At 47.7% G+C, this 15,876-nt stretch overlaps 17 non-coding genes across 17 annotated transcripts; all 17 read right to left on the bottom strand.

Moving 5' to 3' along the window:
* Nucleotides 1-1,308: 1,308 nt before the first annotated feature.
* On the bottom strand, nt 1,309-1,400 carry Trnai-uau (transfer RNA isoleucine (anticodon UAU)). The gene is given in 2 exon segments: nt 1,309-1,344; nt 1,363-1,400. It is a non-coding gene; the product is annotated as a tRNA-Ile (tRNA).
* Nucleotides 1,401-1,784: 384 nt separating this feature from the next.
* Nucleotides 1,785-1,876, bottom strand: Trnai-uau (transfer RNA isoleucine (anticodon UAU)). Its single transcript is given in 2 exon segments — nt 1,785-1,820; nt 1,839-1,876. It is a non-coding gene; the product is annotated as a tRNA-Ile (tRNA).
* A 384-nt stretch (nt 1,877-2,260) lies between these two features.
* Trnai-uau (transfer RNA isoleucine (anticodon UAU)) lies at nt 2,261-2,352 on the bottom strand. Its single transcript is given in 2 exon segments — nt 2,261-2,296; nt 2,315-2,352. It is a non-coding gene; the product is annotated as a tRNA-Ile (tRNA).
* Nucleotides 2,353-2,736: 384 nt separating this feature from the next.
* Trnai-uau (transfer RNA isoleucine (anticodon UAU)) lies at nt 2,737-2,828 on the bottom strand. Its single transcript is given in 2 exon segments — nt 2,737-2,772; nt 2,791-2,828. It is a non-coding gene; the product is annotated as a tRNA-Ile (tRNA).
* Nucleotides 2,829-3,212: 384 nt separating this feature from the next.
* Nucleotides 3,213-3,304, bottom strand: Trnai-uau (transfer RNA isoleucine (anticodon UAU)). Its single transcript is given in 2 exon segments — nt 3,213-3,248; nt 3,267-3,304. It is a non-coding gene; the product is annotated as a tRNA-Ile (tRNA).
* Nucleotides 3,305-3,688: 384 nt separating this feature from the next.
* On the bottom strand, nt 3,689-3,780 carry Trnai-uau (transfer RNA isoleucine (anticodon UAU)). Its single transcript is given in 2 exon segments — nt 3,689-3,724; nt 3,743-3,780. It is a non-coding gene; the product is annotated as a tRNA-Ile (tRNA).
* Nucleotides 3,781-4,164: 384 nt separating this feature from the next.
* On the bottom strand, nt 4,165-4,256 carry Trnai-uau (transfer RNA isoleucine (anticodon UAU)). The gene is given in 2 exon segments: nt 4,165-4,200; nt 4,219-4,256. It is a non-coding gene; the product is annotated as a tRNA-Ile (tRNA).
* Nucleotides 4,257-4,640: 384 nt separating this feature from the next.
* Nucleotides 4,641-4,732, bottom strand: Trnai-uau (transfer RNA isoleucine (anticodon UAU)). Its single transcript is given in 2 exon segments — nt 4,641-4,676; nt 4,695-4,732. It is a non-coding gene; the product is annotated as a tRNA-Ile (tRNA).
* Nucleotides 4,733-5,116: 384 nt separating this feature from the next.
* On the bottom strand, nt 5,117-5,208 carry Trnai-uau (transfer RNA isoleucine (anticodon UAU)). The gene is given in 2 exon segments: nt 5,117-5,152; nt 5,171-5,208. It is a non-coding gene; the product is annotated as a tRNA-Ile (tRNA).
* Nucleotides 5,209-5,592: 384 nt separating this feature from the next.
* Trnai-uau (transfer RNA isoleucine (anticodon UAU)) lies at nt 5,593-5,684 on the bottom strand. The gene is given in 2 exon segments: nt 5,593-5,628; nt 5,647-5,684. It is a non-coding gene; the product is annotated as a tRNA-Ile (tRNA).
* A 384-nt stretch (nt 5,685-6,068) lies between these two features.
* Trnai-uau (transfer RNA isoleucine (anticodon UAU)) lies at nt 6,069-6,160 on the bottom strand. Its single transcript is given in 2 exon segments — nt 6,069-6,104; nt 6,123-6,160. It is a non-coding gene; the product is annotated as a tRNA-Ile (tRNA).
* A 384-nt stretch (nt 6,161-6,544) lies between these two features.
* Nucleotides 6,545-6,636, bottom strand: Trnai-uau (transfer RNA isoleucine (anticodon UAU)). Its single transcript is given in 2 exon segments — nt 6,545-6,580; nt 6,599-6,636. It is a non-coding gene; the product is annotated as a tRNA-Ile (tRNA).
* A 384-nt stretch (nt 6,637-7,020) lies between these two features.
* On the bottom strand, nt 7,021-7,112 carry Trnai-uau (transfer RNA isoleucine (anticodon UAU)). Its single transcript is given in 2 exon segments — nt 7,021-7,056; nt 7,075-7,112. It is a non-coding gene; the product is annotated as a tRNA-Ile (tRNA).
* Nucleotides 7,113-7,496: 384 nt separating this feature from the next.
* Nucleotides 7,497-7,588, bottom strand: Trnai-uau (transfer RNA isoleucine (anticodon UAU)). The gene is given in 2 exon segments: nt 7,497-7,532; nt 7,551-7,588. It is a non-coding gene; the product is annotated as a tRNA-Ile (tRNA).
* Nucleotides 7,589-7,972: 384 nt separating this feature from the next.
* Trnai-uau (transfer RNA isoleucine (anticodon UAU)) lies at nt 7,973-8,064 on the bottom strand. Its single transcript is given in 2 exon segments — nt 7,973-8,008; nt 8,027-8,064. It is a non-coding gene; the product is annotated as a tRNA-Ile (tRNA).
* A 384-nt stretch (nt 8,065-8,448) lies between these two features.
* Nucleotides 8,449-8,540, bottom strand: Trnai-uau (transfer RNA isoleucine (anticodon UAU)). The gene is given in 2 exon segments: nt 8,449-8,484; nt 8,503-8,540. It is a non-coding gene; the product is annotated as a tRNA-Ile (tRNA).
* A 384-nt stretch (nt 8,541-8,924) lies between these two features.
* Nucleotides 8,925-9,016, bottom strand: Trnai-uau (transfer RNA isoleucine (anticodon UAU)). The gene is given in 2 exon segments: nt 8,925-8,960; nt 8,979-9,016. It is a non-coding gene; the product is annotated as a tRNA-Ile (tRNA).
* Nucleotides 9,017-15,876: the final 6,860 nt, after the last annotated feature.

Raw genomic sequence — 15,876 nt, 5'->3', positions numbered from 1 at the left:
TTAATTTTGGCCACCTGGGGATTTTTAACGTGCGCCGAAATCTCGTACACACGGGTGTTTTTGCTTTTCGCCTCCATCAGAAGAGCGGCCGCCGCGGCCGGGAATCGAACCCGTGTCCTAGTGCTCAGCAGCGCAACGCCTTAGCCACTCAGTCCCCGTGGCGGGTGAACGCCTTGTTTGACTTACCCCTGATATCTGCATTTAGGTTAGGATTACATGATCATTTTCTATGCATTAAATTGTGGCATTACTGCTCAATAACGTTTACTAATCGATATAAATAGGAGCACTTTTGTGAGAGGAAGTAAAAAATTTCGATTTATATCTGGTGAACAACTTAAAAATCGACTCCCAGCTTAATTCTCCGAGTTGAGAAAATAACAAAACCACTAGACGGAAAACCCTAGCTCAGTCAATGCATACGGAAGCAAACCGATAAGTTCAAAAAACATTTCCAGGTGAGGCTCGAACTCACAACCCCGGCTTGGCTCACGAGCACTGTCGTATAACTACCGTGCGCTAAACAATTCCGCCACTGGGGAACTTGAGAGAACGTGAATGCGGCAGCTTGCAACATCTGCTCGCATAGCAAATGGTCTAAGCATGTGACAGATCAAGTGCAAGTTCGCCTGTTTAAAACTGTCTACTGATGATGTCGTCATTATGCACCCCTTCTTCAACCCTTTTTGGCAGATATTTTACGTGCGTTATGAGAATATACTCGCATTCATTGCAATCGTTAACTGCCAAAATCGGTCATGTGTGAGCTCAACCACTGCTTTATTCCTTCAACTTTTTAGATGTGCTAGCTTTCAAACACAGATCGGGCTAAGAACAGTATATGCGACATGTACCAGGGGCACCTCCCTTATTAATAGTGTCTAGTTTCCAAAGACGACGCAGTTGTCTTCAAGAAAGACAAGTTTATTGGAGCGAACGTGTGCTCCCCTAACAACTCAAAGAATACAAGGCGGCGATACAGCAATCAACAAAGTGACGTACGTAAACGGGTGTCGGCGATTCGAATGCCATGGCGTCTGCTCTGCAGGCTTTTGTCTCTTCGCGCGAGTGTTTCTGGAAACGTCGATTTACATCCCGAACATTGCAGATCAAAGAAGACATTCTGGGCTAGTGACGTCAGGACGAGAGAATCTGCTTATCTGAATGTGATAGCCCGTGCGGCATAAAAATAAATAATGGAAGACGGAACGCAGATAACACAGCCTGGCATGGCCGGGTAGCAAAAACAAACAATAAACTTATACATGGTTCGCAATGAAGAAAGCAAACCGACAAGGTCAAAAAATGTTCCCCAGGTGACGCTCGAACTCACAACCCCGGCATGGCTCACGAGCACTGTCGTATAAGTACCGTGCGCTAACCAATTGCGCCACTGGGGAACTTGAGAGAACGTGAATGCAGCAGCCTGCCACATTTGCTCGCATAGCAAATGGTCTAAGCATGTGACAGATCAAGTGCAAGTTCGCCTGTTTAAAACTGTCTACTGAGGATGTCGTCATTAGGCATGTTTTCTTCTCCCCTTTTTGGCAGATATTTTACGTGCGTTATGTGAATATACTCGCATTCATTGCAATCGTTGACTGCCAAAATCGGTCATGTGTGAGCTCAACCAATGCTTTATTCCTTCAACTTTTTGGATGTGCTAGCTTCCAAACACCGATCGCGCTAAGAACAGCATATGCGATATGTCCCAGGGGCACCTCCCTTATTAATAGTAAAAAACGGGCGCAATGAAGGAAGCAAACCGACAAGGTCAAAAAATGTTCCCCAGGTGAGGCTCGAACTCACAACCCCGGCATGGCTCACGAGCACTGTCGTATAAGTACCGTGCGCTAACCAATTGCGCCACTGGGGAACTTGAGACAACGTGAATGCGGCAGCCTGCCACATCTGCTCGCATAGCAAATGGTCTAAGCATGTGACAGATCAAGTGCAAGTTCGCCTGTTTGAAACTGTCTACTGACGATGTCGTCATTATGCACCCCTTCTTCTCCCCTTTTTGGCAGATATTTTACGTGCGTTATGAGAATATACTCGCATTCATTGCAATCGTTGACTGCCAAAATCGGTCATGTGTGAGCTCAACCAATGCTTTATTCCTTCAACTTTTTGGATGTGCTAGCTTCCAAACACTGATCGCGCTAAGAACAGCATATGCGATATGTCCCAGGGGCACCTCCCTTATTAATAGTAAAAAACGGGCGCAATGAAGGAAGCAAACCGACAAGGTCAAAAAATGTTCCCCAGGTGAGGCTCGAACTCACAACCCCGGCATGGCTCACGAGCACTGTCGTATAAGTACCGTGCGCTAACCAATTGCGCCACTGGGGAACTTGAGACAACGTGAATGCGGCAGCCTGCCACATCTGCTCGCATAGCAAATGGTCTAAGCATGTGACAGATCAAGTGCAAGTTCGCCTGTTTGAAACTGTCTACTGACGATGTCGTCATTATGCACCCATTCTTCTCCCCTTTTTGGCAGATATTTTACGTGCGTTATGAGAATATACTCGCATTCATTGCAATCGTTGACTGCCAAAATCGGTCATGTGTGAGCTCAACCAATGCTTTATTCCTTCAACTTTTTGGATGTGCTAGCTTCCAAACACTGATCGGGCTAAGAACAGCATATGCGATATGTCCCAGGGGCACCTCCCTTATTAATAGTAAAAAACGGGCGCAATGAAGGAAGCAAACCGACAAGGTCAAAAAATGTTCCCCAGGTGAGGCTCGAACTCACAACCCCGGCATGGCTCACGAGCACTGTCGTATAAGTACCGTGCGCTAACCAATTGCGCCACTGGGGAACTTGAGACAACGTGAATGCAGCAGCCTGCCACATTTGCTCGCATAGCAAATGGTCTAAGCATGTGACAGATCAAGTGCAAGTTTGCCTGTTTAAAACTGTCTACTGAGGATGTCGTCATTAGGCATGTTTTCTTCTCCCCTTTTTGGCAGCTATTTTACGTGCGTTATGTGAATATACTCGCATTCATTGCAATCGTTGACTGCCAAAATCGGTCATGTGTGAGCTCAACCAATGCTTTATTCCTTCAACTTTTTGGATGTGCTAGCTTCCAAACACCGATCGCGCTAAGAACAGCATATGCGATATGTCCCAGGGGCACCTCCCTTATTAATAGTAAAAAACGGGCGCAATGAAGGAAGCAAACCGACAAGGTCAAAAAATGTTCCCCAGGTGAGGCTCGAACTCACAACCCCGGCATGGCTCACGAGCACTGTCGTATAAGTACCGTGCGCTAACCAATTGCGCCACTGGGGAACTTGAGACAACGTGAATGCGGCAGCCTGCCACATCTGCTCGCATAGCAAATGGTCTAAGCATGTGACAGATCAAGTGCAAGTTCGCCTGTTTGAAACTGTCTACTGACGATGTCGTCATTATGCACCCCTTCTTCTCCCCTTTTTGGCAGATATTTTACGTGCGTTATGAGAATATACTCGCATTCATTGCAATCGTTGACTGCCAAAATCGGTCATGTGTGAGCTCAACCAATGCTTTATTCCTTCAACTTTTTGGATGTGCTAGCTTCCAAACACTGATCGGGCTAAGAACAGCATATGCGATATGTCCCAGGGGCACCTCCCTTATTAATAGTAAAAAACGGGCGCAATGAAGGAAGCAAACCGACAAGGTCAAAAAATGTTCCCCAGGTGAGGCTCGAACTCACAACCCCGGCATGGCTCACGAGCACTGTCGTATAAGTACCGTGCGCTAACCAATTGCGCCACTGGGGAACTTGAGACAACGTGAATGCGGCAGCCTGCCACATCTGCTCGCATAGCAAATGGTCTAAGCATGTGACAGATCAAGTGCAAGTTCGCCTGTTTAAAACTGTCTACTGAGGATGTCGTCATTATGCATGCCTTCTTCTCCCCTTTTTGGCAGATATTTTACGTCCGTTATGTGAATATACTCGCATTCATTGCAATCGTTGACTGCCAAAATCGGTCATGTGTGAGCTCAACCAATGCTTTATTCCTTCAACTTTTTGAATGTGCTAGCTTCCAAACACTGATCGCGCTAAGAACAGCATATGAGATATGTCCCAGGGGCACCTCCCTTATTAATAGTAAAAAACGGGCGCAATGAAGGAAGCAAACCGAGAAGGTCAAAAAATGTTACCCAGGTGAGGCTCGAACTCACAACCCCGGCATGGCTCACGAGCACTGTCGTATAAGTACCGTGCGCTAACCAATTGCGCCACTGGGGAACTTGAGACAACGTGAATGCGGCAGCCTGCCACATCTGCTCGCATAGCAAATGGTCTAAGCATGTGACAGATCAAGTGCAAGTTCGCCTGTTTAAAACTGTCTACTGAGGATGTCGTCATTATGCACCCCTTCTTCTCCCCTTTTTGGCAGATATTTTACGTGCGTTATGTGAATATACTCGCATTCATTGCAATCGTTAACTGCCAAAATCGGTCATGTGTGAGCTCAACCAATGCTTTATTTCTTCAACTTTTTAGATGTGCTAGCTTTCAAACACTGATCGGGCTAAGAACAGTATATGCGACATGTCCCAGGGGCACCTCCCTTATTAATAGTAAAAAACGGGCGCAATGAAGGAAGCAAACCGACAAGGTCAAAAAATGTTCCCCAGGTGAGGCTCGAACTCACAACCCTGGCATGGCTCACGAGCACTGTCGTATAAGTACCGTGCGCTAACCAATTGCGCCACTGGGGAACTTGAGACAACGTGAATGCGGCAGCCTGCCACATCTGCTCGCATAGCAAATGGTCTAAGCATGTGACAGATCAAGTGCAAGTTCGCCTGTTTAAAACTGTCTACTGAGGATGTCGTCATTATGCATGCCTTCTTCTCCCCTTTTTGGCAGATATTTTACGTGCGTTATGTGAATATACTCGCATTCATTGCAATCGTTGACTGCCAAAATCGGTCATGTGTGAGCTCAACCAATGCTTTATTCCTTCAACTTTTTAGATGTGCTAGCTTCCAAACACTGATCGCGCTAAGAACAGCATATGCGATATGTCCCAGGGGCACCTCCCTTATTAATAGTAAAAAACGGGCGCAATGAAGGAAGCAAACCGACAAGGTCAAAAAATGTTCCCCAGGTGAGGCTCGAACTCACAACCCCGGCATGGCTCACGAGCACTGTCGTATAAGTACCGTGCGCTAACCAATTGCGCCACTGGGGAACTTGAGACAACGTGAATGCAGCAGCCTGCCACATCTGCTCGCATAGCAAATGGTCTAAGCATGTGACAGATCAAGTGCAAGTTCGCCTGTTTGAAACTGTCTACTGACGATGTCGTCATTATGCACCCCTTCTTCTCCCCTTTTTGGCAGATATTTTACGTGCGTTATGAGAATATACTCGCATTCATTGCAATCGTTGACTGCCAAAATCGGTCATGTGTGAGCTCAACCAATGCTTTATTCCTTCAACTTTTTGAATGTGCTAGCTTCCAAACACTGATCGCGCTAAGAACAGCATATGCGATATGTCCCAGGGGCACCTCCCTTATTAATAGTAAAAAACGGGCGCAATGAAGGAAGCAAACCGACAAGGTCAAAAAATGCTCCCCAGGTGAGGCTCGAACTCACAACCCCGGCATGGCTCACGAGCACTGTCGTATAAGTACCGTGCGCTAACCAATTGCGCCACTGGGGAACTTGAGACAACGTGAATGCGGCAGCCTGCCACATCTGCTCGCATAGCAAATGGTCTAAGCATGTGACAGATCAAGTGCAAGTTCGCCTGTTTAAAACTGTCTACTGAGGATGTCGTCATTATGCACCCCTTCTTCTCCCCTTTTTGGCAGATATTTTACGTGCGTTATGTGAATATACTCGCATTCATTGCAATCGTTAACTGCCAAAATCGGTCATGTGTGAGCTCAACCAATGCTTTATTCCTTCAACTTTTTAGATGTGCTAGCTTTCAAACACTGATCGGGCTAAGAACAGTATATGCGACATGTCCTAGGGGCACCTCCCTTATTAATAGTAAAAAACGGGCGCAATGAAGGAAGCAAACCGACAAGGTCAAAAAATGTTCCCCAGGTGAGGCTCGAACTCACAACCCCGGCATGGCTCACGAGCACTGTCGTATAAGTACCGTGCGCTAACCAATTGCGCCACTGGGGAACTTCAGACAACGTGAATGCGGCAGCCTGCCACATCTGCTCGCATAGCAAATGGTCTAAGCATGTGACAGATCAAGTGCAAGTTCGCCTGTTTAAAACTGTCTACTGAGGATGTCGTCATTATGCATGCCTTCTTCTCCCCTTTTTGGCAGATATTTTACGTGCGTTATGTGAATATACTCGCATTCATTGCAATCGTTGACTGCCAAAATCGGTCATGTGTGAGCTCAACCAATGCTTTATTCCTTCAACTTTTTAGATGTGCTAGCTTCCAAACACTGATCGCGCTAAGAACAGCATATGCGATATGTCCCAGGGGCACCTCCCTTATTAATAGTAAAAAACGGGCGCAATGAAGGAAGCAAACCGACAAGGTCAAAAAATGTTCCCCAGGTGAGGCTCGAACTCACAACCCCGGCATGGCTCACGAGCACTGTCGTATAAGTACCGTGCGCTAACCAATTGCGCCACTGGGGAACTTGAGACAACGTGAATGCGGCAGCCTGCCACATCTGCTCGCATAGCAAATGGTCTAAGCATGTGACAGATCAAGTGCAAGTTCGCCTGTTTGAAACTGTCTACTGACGATGTCGTCATTATGCACCCCTTCTTCTCCCCTTTTTGGCAGATATTTTACGTGCGTTATGAGAATATACTCGCATTCATTGCAATCGTTGACTGCCAAAATCGGTCATGTGTGAGCTCAACCAATGCTTTATTCCTTCAACTTTTTGGATGTGCTAGCTTCCAAACACTGATCGGGCTAAGAACAGCATATGCGATATGTCCCAGGGGCACCTCCCTTATTAATAGTAAAAAACGGGCGCAATGAAGGAAGCAAACCGACAAGGTCAAAAAATGTTCCCCAGGTGAGGCTCGAACTCACAACCCCGGCATGGCTCACGAGCACTGTCGTATAAGTACCGTGCGCTAACCAATTGCGCCACTGGGGAACTTGAGACAACGTGAATGCGGCAGCCTGCCACATCTGCTCGCATAGCAAATGGTCTAAGCATGTGACAGATCAAGTGCAAGTTCGCCTGTTTAAAACTGTCTACTGAGGATGTCGTCATTATGCATGCCTTCTTCTCCCCTTTTTGGCAGATATTTTACGTGCGTTATGTGAATATACTCGCATTCATTGCAATCGTTAACTGCCAAAATCGGTCATGTGTGAGCTCAACCAATGCTTTATTCCTTCAACTTTTTAGATGTGCTAGCTTTCAAACACTGATCGGGCTAAGAACAGTATATGCGACATGTCCCAGGGGCACCTCCCTTATTAATAGTAAAAAACGGGCGCAATGAAGGAAGCAAACCGACAAGGTCAAAAAATGTTCCCCAGGTGAGGCTCGAACTCACAACCCCGGCATGGCTCACGAGCACTGTCGTATAAGTACCGTGCGCTAACCAATTGCGCCACTTGGGAACTTGAGACAACGTGAATGCGGCAGCCTGCCACATCTGCTCGCATAGCAAATGGTCTAAGCATGTGACAGATCAAGTGCAAGTTCGCCTGTTTAAAACTGTCTACTGAGGATGTCGTCATTATGCACCCCTTCTTCTCCCCTTTTTGGCAGATATTTTACGTGCGTTATGTGAATATACTCGCATTCATTGCAATCGTTAACTGCCAAAATCGGTCATGTGTGAGCTCAACCAATGCTTTATTCCTTCAACTTTTTAGATGTGCTAGCTTTCAAACACTGATCGGGCTAAGAACAGTATATGCGACATGTCCCAGGGGCACCTCCCTTATTAATAGTAAAAAACGGGCGCAATGAAGGAAGCAAACCGACAAGGTCAAAAAATGTTCCCCAGGTGAGGCTCGAACTCACAACCCCGGCATGGCTCACGAGCACTGTCGTATAAGTACCGTGCGCTAACCAATTGCGCCACTGGGGAACTTGAGACAACGTGAATGCGGCAGCCTGCCACATCTGCTCGCATAGCAAATGGTCTAAGCATGTGACAGATCAAGTGCAAGTTCGCCTGTTTAAAACTGTCTACTGAGGATGTCGTCATTATGCATGCCTTCTTCTCCCCTTTTTGGCAGATATTTTACGTGCGTTATGTGAATATACTCGCATTCATTGCAATCGTTGACTGCCAAAATCGGTCATGTGTGAGCTCAACCAATGCTTTATTCCTTCAACTTTTTGAATGTGCTAGCTTCCAAACACTGATCGCGCTAAGAACAGCATATGCGATATGTCCCAGGGGCACCTCCCTTATTAATAGTAAAAAACGGGCGCAATGAAGGAAGCAAACCGACAAGGTCAAAAAATGTTCCCCAGGTGAGGCTCGAACTCACAACCCCGGCATGGCTCACGAGCACTGTCGTATAAGTACCGTGCGCTAACCAATTGCGCCACAGGGGAACTTGAGACAACGTGAATGCGGCAGCCTGCCACATCTGCTCGCATAGCAAATGGTCTAAGCATGTGACAGATCAAGTGCAAGTTCGCCTGTTTAAAACTGTCTACTGAGGATGTCGTCATTATGCACCCCTTCTTCTCCCCTTTTTGGCAGATATTTTACGTGCGTTATGTGAATATACTCGCATTCATTGCAATCGTTAACTGCCAAAATCGGTCATGTGTGAGCTCAACCAATGCTTTATTCCTTCAACTTATTAGATGTGCTAGCTTTCAAACACTGATCGGGCTAAGAACAGTATATGCGACATGTCCCAGGGGCACCTCCCTTATTAATAGTAAAAAACGGGCGCAATGAAGGAAGTAAACCGACAAGGTCAAAAAATGTTCCCCAGGTGAGGCTCGAACTCACAACCCCGGCATGGCTCACGAGCACTGTCGTATAAGTACCGTGCGCCAACCAATTGCGCCACTGGGGAACTTGAGACAACGTGAATGCGGCAGCCTGCCACATCTGCTCGCATAGCAAATGGTCTAAGCATGTGACAGATCAAGTGCAAGTTCGCCTGTTTGAAACTGTCTACTGACGATGTCGTCATTATGCATGCCTTCTTCTCCCCTTTTTGGCAGATATTTTACGTGCGTTATGTGAATATACTCGCATTCATTGCAATCGTTGACTGCCAAAATCGGTCATGTGTGAGCTCAACCAATGCTTTATTCCTTCAACTTTTTGGATGTGCTAGCTTCCAAACACTGATCGCGCTAAGAACAGCATATGCGATATGTCCCAGGGGCACCTCCCTTATTAATAGTAAAAAAACGGGCACAATGAATGAAGCAAACCGATAAGGTCAAAACACCACAACACCACCGAATGCAGCCGCTCCCACGTCTGCTCACATAAAAAGTGGGCTAAACATGTAGGCTTCATTCAAAAGACAAATTCTAGTTGCCTCAATAGATGAAGCCCAAGTTTGCCTTTTGTAACTGTTTACTAAGGATGTTATTATTCTCTCTTGTTTTCTACTTTTTAGTAAATATTTTACGTCTAGAACGTCTAGAATGTTCTACAGCCCGTCGCCCATTCCCAGAACCCTCCTCTGGTGCTGCTGTTTCTCTTTTCTGGCGCACACGGCCCGGCGGGATTCCGATTTTCTGTACCACGGAATTTTGTACAGAATTTTTTGTACGTCATGCACAACGTATAAAACACGGAGATCTCAGGGTTTCGGAGATCTCAAGAATGAAGCAGAATAATTCAAGAATAGCTTTTCTGGAGGGAAACCCACCAACCATTCCGCACATTTCTGTACTGTATAACGACTTGTTAGGAGCTTTAAACACCTTAAAGTTGGCGCTATGATTTACAAACAAGGTACATACTTTCGGCAAAAGTAAATTGATTTATAAACAGATAAATTCCTCCGAAAAATAACTTGCTAAGAGCGTACAAATTGCGCCCAGTAAGGTAATCAAAAAGCCAGAAGAACGAATTATGTAAGAAATAAAAATAAAAATTTTGAGATGCCGTGCGCTCACTGTGCGCAACTTTCCGGGTAATTTCGAAGCTTTTCGTAATTTTTGCTTTTCTAATCTTTTTTGCTAATTTTCTAATTTTGTAATTTTTCTAATTTTTGGTTTTCTAATCAGGGGTGTTGTGCGATGGCTGATCGTCGTGATAATAGCAGACATAATCCGCGTGAACTCATGAGCGTAGCTTGCGGAAGGAAAATAATTAGCAGTACTCTTTATTTGATGGCATTCAGAGTTAGTGGCCTTGTCCATCCTTCCACCGGCCGTCCCCACAGAGATCGAAATGCTAGGACTGAAAGCAAGAGCTGTTATGTGCCTCCCGTCACAATGAGCATGGAGCAGCTGTATCTGATGGCGTATTCGGTTGACCGCTCCGCTCCTCTGGCTCGGAGTCGCCGGATGCCAAGGCGGCTAGCAATCAGAGCGCCAGAGGCAGCGTACCAACCGAATGCATCGGCGATCTCGGAGCAGCGCGCCTGTAGCGCCGCCGTGCAGCCAGCGCGGGAAGCCGCCGGGCAAACCCACGGCCGGGATGGAGGAGCGGCAGGTGCGCATGCGCGCTCGCCGCTGCTCCAGTCCGGCCGTGGCAAACCGCGGCATTTTGTGTCACGTGACCCGTCCTCCCGGCCAGATCGGGCCACGCTCTCACTTCGAAGTCAGAGCGGTCGGGAGCGCTCCGAGTCGGAGGCTGACGCTCCGAAATAACCAACCGAAGGCAGTTCGAGCGCTCGAATTCTACCAACCGAAGGCGCGGCCGCTTTTCAGAGCACTCCAGAGCGCTCGTAAAGGGCCAACCGAATACCCCATGAATGTGGGATGCTCTGGCAGATCGGTGACAGTATTTGAAATGTGACGACGTGAGTGGAACAAACAAATCGCGTGTTCGTCTTTTTTTCAAATTATGCGTGCAGATGAAACACGAAGATTAATGATCTGGCACTCTTATACAGGACAGGTGGCATTAAGAGTGCACGACTCCAGACGCCGCTTCGATTAAGTTCGTCTTAAGGGTACCACGAAAATACCAGCGTAGAATCAAGGGTGGTAATGTAGTTCAGTGTTGTTTTTTTGCCAGAGGGAATGAAGCGATGATGACGCGGAAAGGTCAGCAGACCCGCACGATTTACTGGCGTGCTTCACGGAGTCACAAGATGACGAGGCCGCGACTGAAAACCTAGATCATATTCTACGTCTGTCGATGCTAAATACCGACCTTTTCGGTTATAATCAAATTTTTAAAGATTCGGCGTGCATTAATCGGTGTTTTAAGTTTGTTTTAACTGAAAAGTCGGAAGACAAAATGTAACATATGTCCTTTTTTTTCAACAGTGAGGGACCTCTTTCCGAAGTGCAGGCAATGTTCGTTGTCTTGGGTTACGTTATTGCTTTGTTCCAGGCTACGATACGGCACTTTGTCGCGAGTGTGTCGCTTTTCGTTGTACACGTCCGCCCGATGGCATAACGTGTTATTGCGTATCCTGTGTCTATTCCGTTGAACAACACAAAATAACGTGACTCTTGCCCACGTCGGTTATGACAAGTCGAGGAGGCATGTTTCGGCTCGTGCAGCAGTTTGTTTACTTTCCGTTAGCTTCGGTTTCACTGTTACCGCGTTACACCACCTGTTCGTAATACAGCATCGTGTTTTCGCCAGACTTCGTTTCTTGGTCAATTTACTATCCTTGCGTACATGAAAAAAGTGTACCGTATTTACCCGATTCTAACGCGCCCCCGGTTCTAACGCGCATCCGATTTTCCTGGGAAAAAAGAAAACCAAAAAACTTGCACCTCCGATTGTAACGCGCACGGGACTTTCTGACCCAGACAAATGAATGCCAGAGAAACGGGCGATTTATTTCCTGAAGTAATCTCACTCATCTCACTCCTCGTCGCTCTCCGCTGACCACAACATCTCGGCCTCGGTGCCTTCAAACGCGTTCGCGATGCCACACTTCTGAACGAACGTTCAACCATGGTCGATTGGATCATGGCCCACGCCTCGCACGCCCATCCCGAGAGCTTCTCCAGAGGTACACGCTTCAGCCGACCGCTCGTTTTGAACGCGTGGGAACCGCTGCTGCAATTGCTGTTATCAAGCGCGCAAGTGAAACGATTTGACGATTTGTGTGAACGCCGTTAGAAAAACCTAGGCGCCTAGCCTTGCTGCTATAGAATACTTGCTGCGTCCGAAAAATCGTTGCTAAAAGCTTTGGCGCCATCTTGAGGTGGCGATGGCGATGGGTGGGACGAAATTTCCGCGGTTTCGGCAGTTTCGGTTTTGTATCCGATTCTAACGCGCATGCGATTTTTCGGCCTTTTTTTTTTTTCGGAAAAAAAGTGCGCGTTAGAATCGGGTAAATACGGTATGTGCATTCAGCGATTGCTATTCGGCGCATAGGACTTATACTACTTATTCACTCCCAAGTACTTCAGTCCACTCTAATTCCACCCGCACCTGTTAATCCCCGCATGTTCTCCTCATTGCCCACGACGTTCCCTCCATCCACAGTGACTCTCTCTCTCTTCACCACCCACACACGCGCGCACACGCACACACACGCACACACACCTTATACACCAGCACGAATTATATGCACCCTTTGAAGCGTGCGGGAAACTATTATTTTTAGGTAGTTATCTTCAAAACACGGCTGGCCCATTTGACTGTAACAAAGCTACAATCACTAACCACCATGAAAACCAATATACCAGTATACAATAAGGATTTATTACTCCGGGGCCTTAAAGTTTAGCACTTAAGGGCAATGGGATGGGGCCCTGAACACGTGTTTTAAGCAGTTCGCTGAACCCGTGTAGAGCGATATGGTCGGCACATGAAAATAAATTGCATGCATTCACTCTTACAATGACCACAACACACAACCCCGAGGCTTCACGAGACCAAGTTTTAGCACGTATGGTTTCTGCCATGGCCATAATGCCGGTACATGTTTTGGTTCGTTGAATAGAAACACTGCCACCGAAGACATAAACGAAGAAACACTCTGCCTGCGCCGTGTGTCCTTCATGCACGTGCATTGTCTTTGGCTGCGCTGCTTCTTTTCACAAGTGATGGATTACCAACTGGCCGAACAACGCACGTCAACAAGCGGCCTAGCTGCCGCCATTGCCAACGGCTGTTGCAACACGCATGTTGCCTTAGACTAAAGTTTCCTTCGCTATCCTCTACTCCTGACACGCTTCTGCGCAGCAATGGCTTAGTAAAATAGCGGCCTCTCAACGGTCTATCCAGAACGAAGAAGCTAGGGAAAAAACTGAAAGGTCGACCTCAGATAGGCGCTCGGGATTGCAGCAACAGCGCAATGACCTCACACATATGAAATCCCACTTTGCCATGATGCTTTTACGTGATGGTCTGGGTGATATACGTAGACAACGGCGACAGTGACCGCAATATCCGGTCACCATTACATCTACTCGTGCGGTGGCGACAACGCCATCCCTACGGTATACCCAATGCTGATATACCTTTTTGGAAACCATTCTCGAGATTGTTAATGTTGCGTGAATTCGTCATGTTTTGCGTAAGCGATCGGCAACGTACGCACGTAAAGGCCTGATGAAACGTTGTGCAATTTACGCCCAACTTGAAACACAAATCTCCACGAAGGAATCTGACATTGGTCACTAAAGATATAAAAACACTTGTAACGCATTAAAAAAATAAGTCGAAAGTTAGCGCTAGCGAAACAGGCACCTTTTTTAGTGTAAATGATCTTCAACACCACACGGCTGTTAAGTAACCTTGGCCCAAATCGAGTGAAACGCGAGCCAGTGGCCTCTTCCATTCCCTCCCAGGAAATCGAATATTTGCGGAGCGGGGGAGTCCCTTCAGTACCTCCGTCCTGCTCCCGACAGTCCCGCTCGAGCTTTGCCCGGATGTGTCGTTGCATGAACGAAAAATGTGTGCGTGCGTGCGCGCGCACGCTCGTGTGTGTGTGTGTGTGTGTGTGTGTGTGTGTGTGTGTGTGTGTGTGTGTGTGTGTGTGTGTGTGTGTGTGTGTGTGTGTGTGTGTGTGTGTGTGTGTGTGTGTGTGTGTGTGTGTGTGTGAGAGAGAGAGAGAGGAGGAGGAGGAGGAGGAGAGGAGAGGAGGGGAGGGGAGGGGAGGGGAGGAGAGGGGAGGGGAGGGGAGGGGAGGGGAGGGGAGGGAAGAGGAGGGGACGGGATTGGATTGGATTGGAAAAACTTTTATTGGTCCCTCAGTAAAGTCTGCTTGCAGACTTCAGACGTGGCCTACGTCGTCTTCCTGACCCCAACCGCAGCCGGAGCCCTGCTAGCCGTTCCCGGCCCGCCGGACTCCTGCCGAGCCAGTGCCACGATGACCCGCTGGACGGCCTCGATTTGTAGGTCTTGGTTTCCTTGCCGCGTTGCTTCTTCCATCGCCGGCGGTAACTTCCCTGATACTGACTCCGTTGGGAAATTGATGCAGTCCCAAACTATGTGTTCGAGCGTTGCTACTTCCTTTCGACACACCCTACACTTGTCGTCGGGGTGTGCTTCTGGGTACATCTTGTGCTTGAGCGCTGGGCTCGGGATCGTTCTTGTTTGTAGTTGCCTGTATATGACGGCCTGCTCCCGGCCGAGCCCTTTGCAGTGCGGCGGTAGCGTTCGTCTGGCCATCCTGTAGGCCTTCGTGATCTCGTGGAAGCTTGTCATGCGATCCCTGGTACTGAACCACAATCGTTCGCAGGCTCCCACGGCGCGGACGGGAAAGATGTTATGGCCAAAATCGCACGCGACCGCGGCTGATGTAAGAGCTGAGTTTTCTGAAATCGTGTGTGCACTGCTGCACCTTTGCCTCTAACGAGTGCGCTCGACTTGATGTCGTCTGCTCTACATTTTTCTTTCGATGTGAGGAAGCAGGAAGGATCCGAAATACCAGAACAATACAGGCAATCCCGAGTGACAGCTTTTGAGACGAGATCTTCCGGGCATTTTCTTCCGATCTGAACGTTCGGGGAAAAGATGATGATGATAAATTCTTTTATTAGGAAGGGGAGGATCGAAGGTCGCTGGAGGGGGAACAGGGGGAATAGGGAGGGAGGTAGACGCCCACTAAGAACGATGCCGAATTCTGTTCGCATACAGTAAAATAAAATACTCTGGTTGACTCAGTACTTCGCGCTTGTAAGTATCAACACTAATTGTAATCACGGTGATTCTAACGGCCAACATCACAGTTTTATTTCGAACACCTGCGCTTGTACATAGAATGTGCTCGCATATACGCATGCATGCAAAGACCATTCCGCCCTGCGAATGTGCATGAACAGCGGAGCTGTGAAGTCCCTGTCACTTTATGACGACGGTAGCAATGACTTTGTTGTCACTATGATCGGCATGCTCGCAACTGCAGAGACATCCTTAGATTATGTCAAATCTATGCCCATATGCCACTTGGTTGTCGGTTGTTCTGGATCAGCGTTGTGTCACAAGCCAAATATTTTCAACTCGAAACGCGTAAACAATGCACTCCCTTTTCGGTTCCCACACATCCACACTGAAATCAACGACTAAGACCACAGGAGTATAAGGTCATAGCAACTGACCTATGCGTCCCCAGGACAGTCCGATTGAAACGTCCAATTGAACGCCTGAGGCGCTTTGCTTCCACCCCGCGTTTTCGAACTGACTCTGCACGCTTGACACGATTTGCTTCGTAGTCCGCTTCCGCCTTACGCTTTCGTATGGCTTCGATCTGCCTCCCTTTCGCTACTGCCCCGAGTTAAAGCGAGTACTACGGAACGCCTCGCGCTTCAACTGCATGTGAAGCTTCTGGAA

Source organism: Haemaphysalis longicornis, unplaced genomic scaffold, assembly GCF_048455015.1.
Source record: "Haemaphysalis longicornis isolate Haplotype H1 unplaced genomic scaffold, Haemaphysalis longicornis Haplotype H1 scaffold_1, whole genome shotgun sequence".
Classification (NCBI taxonomy): Eukaryota; Metazoa; Arthropoda; class Arachnida; order Ixodida; family Ixodidae; genus Haemaphysalis; species Haemaphysalis longicornis.
The sequence above is the reverse complement of the archived record's forward strand: the minus strand, read 5'-3'. Positions and strand labels throughout refer to the sequence as shown.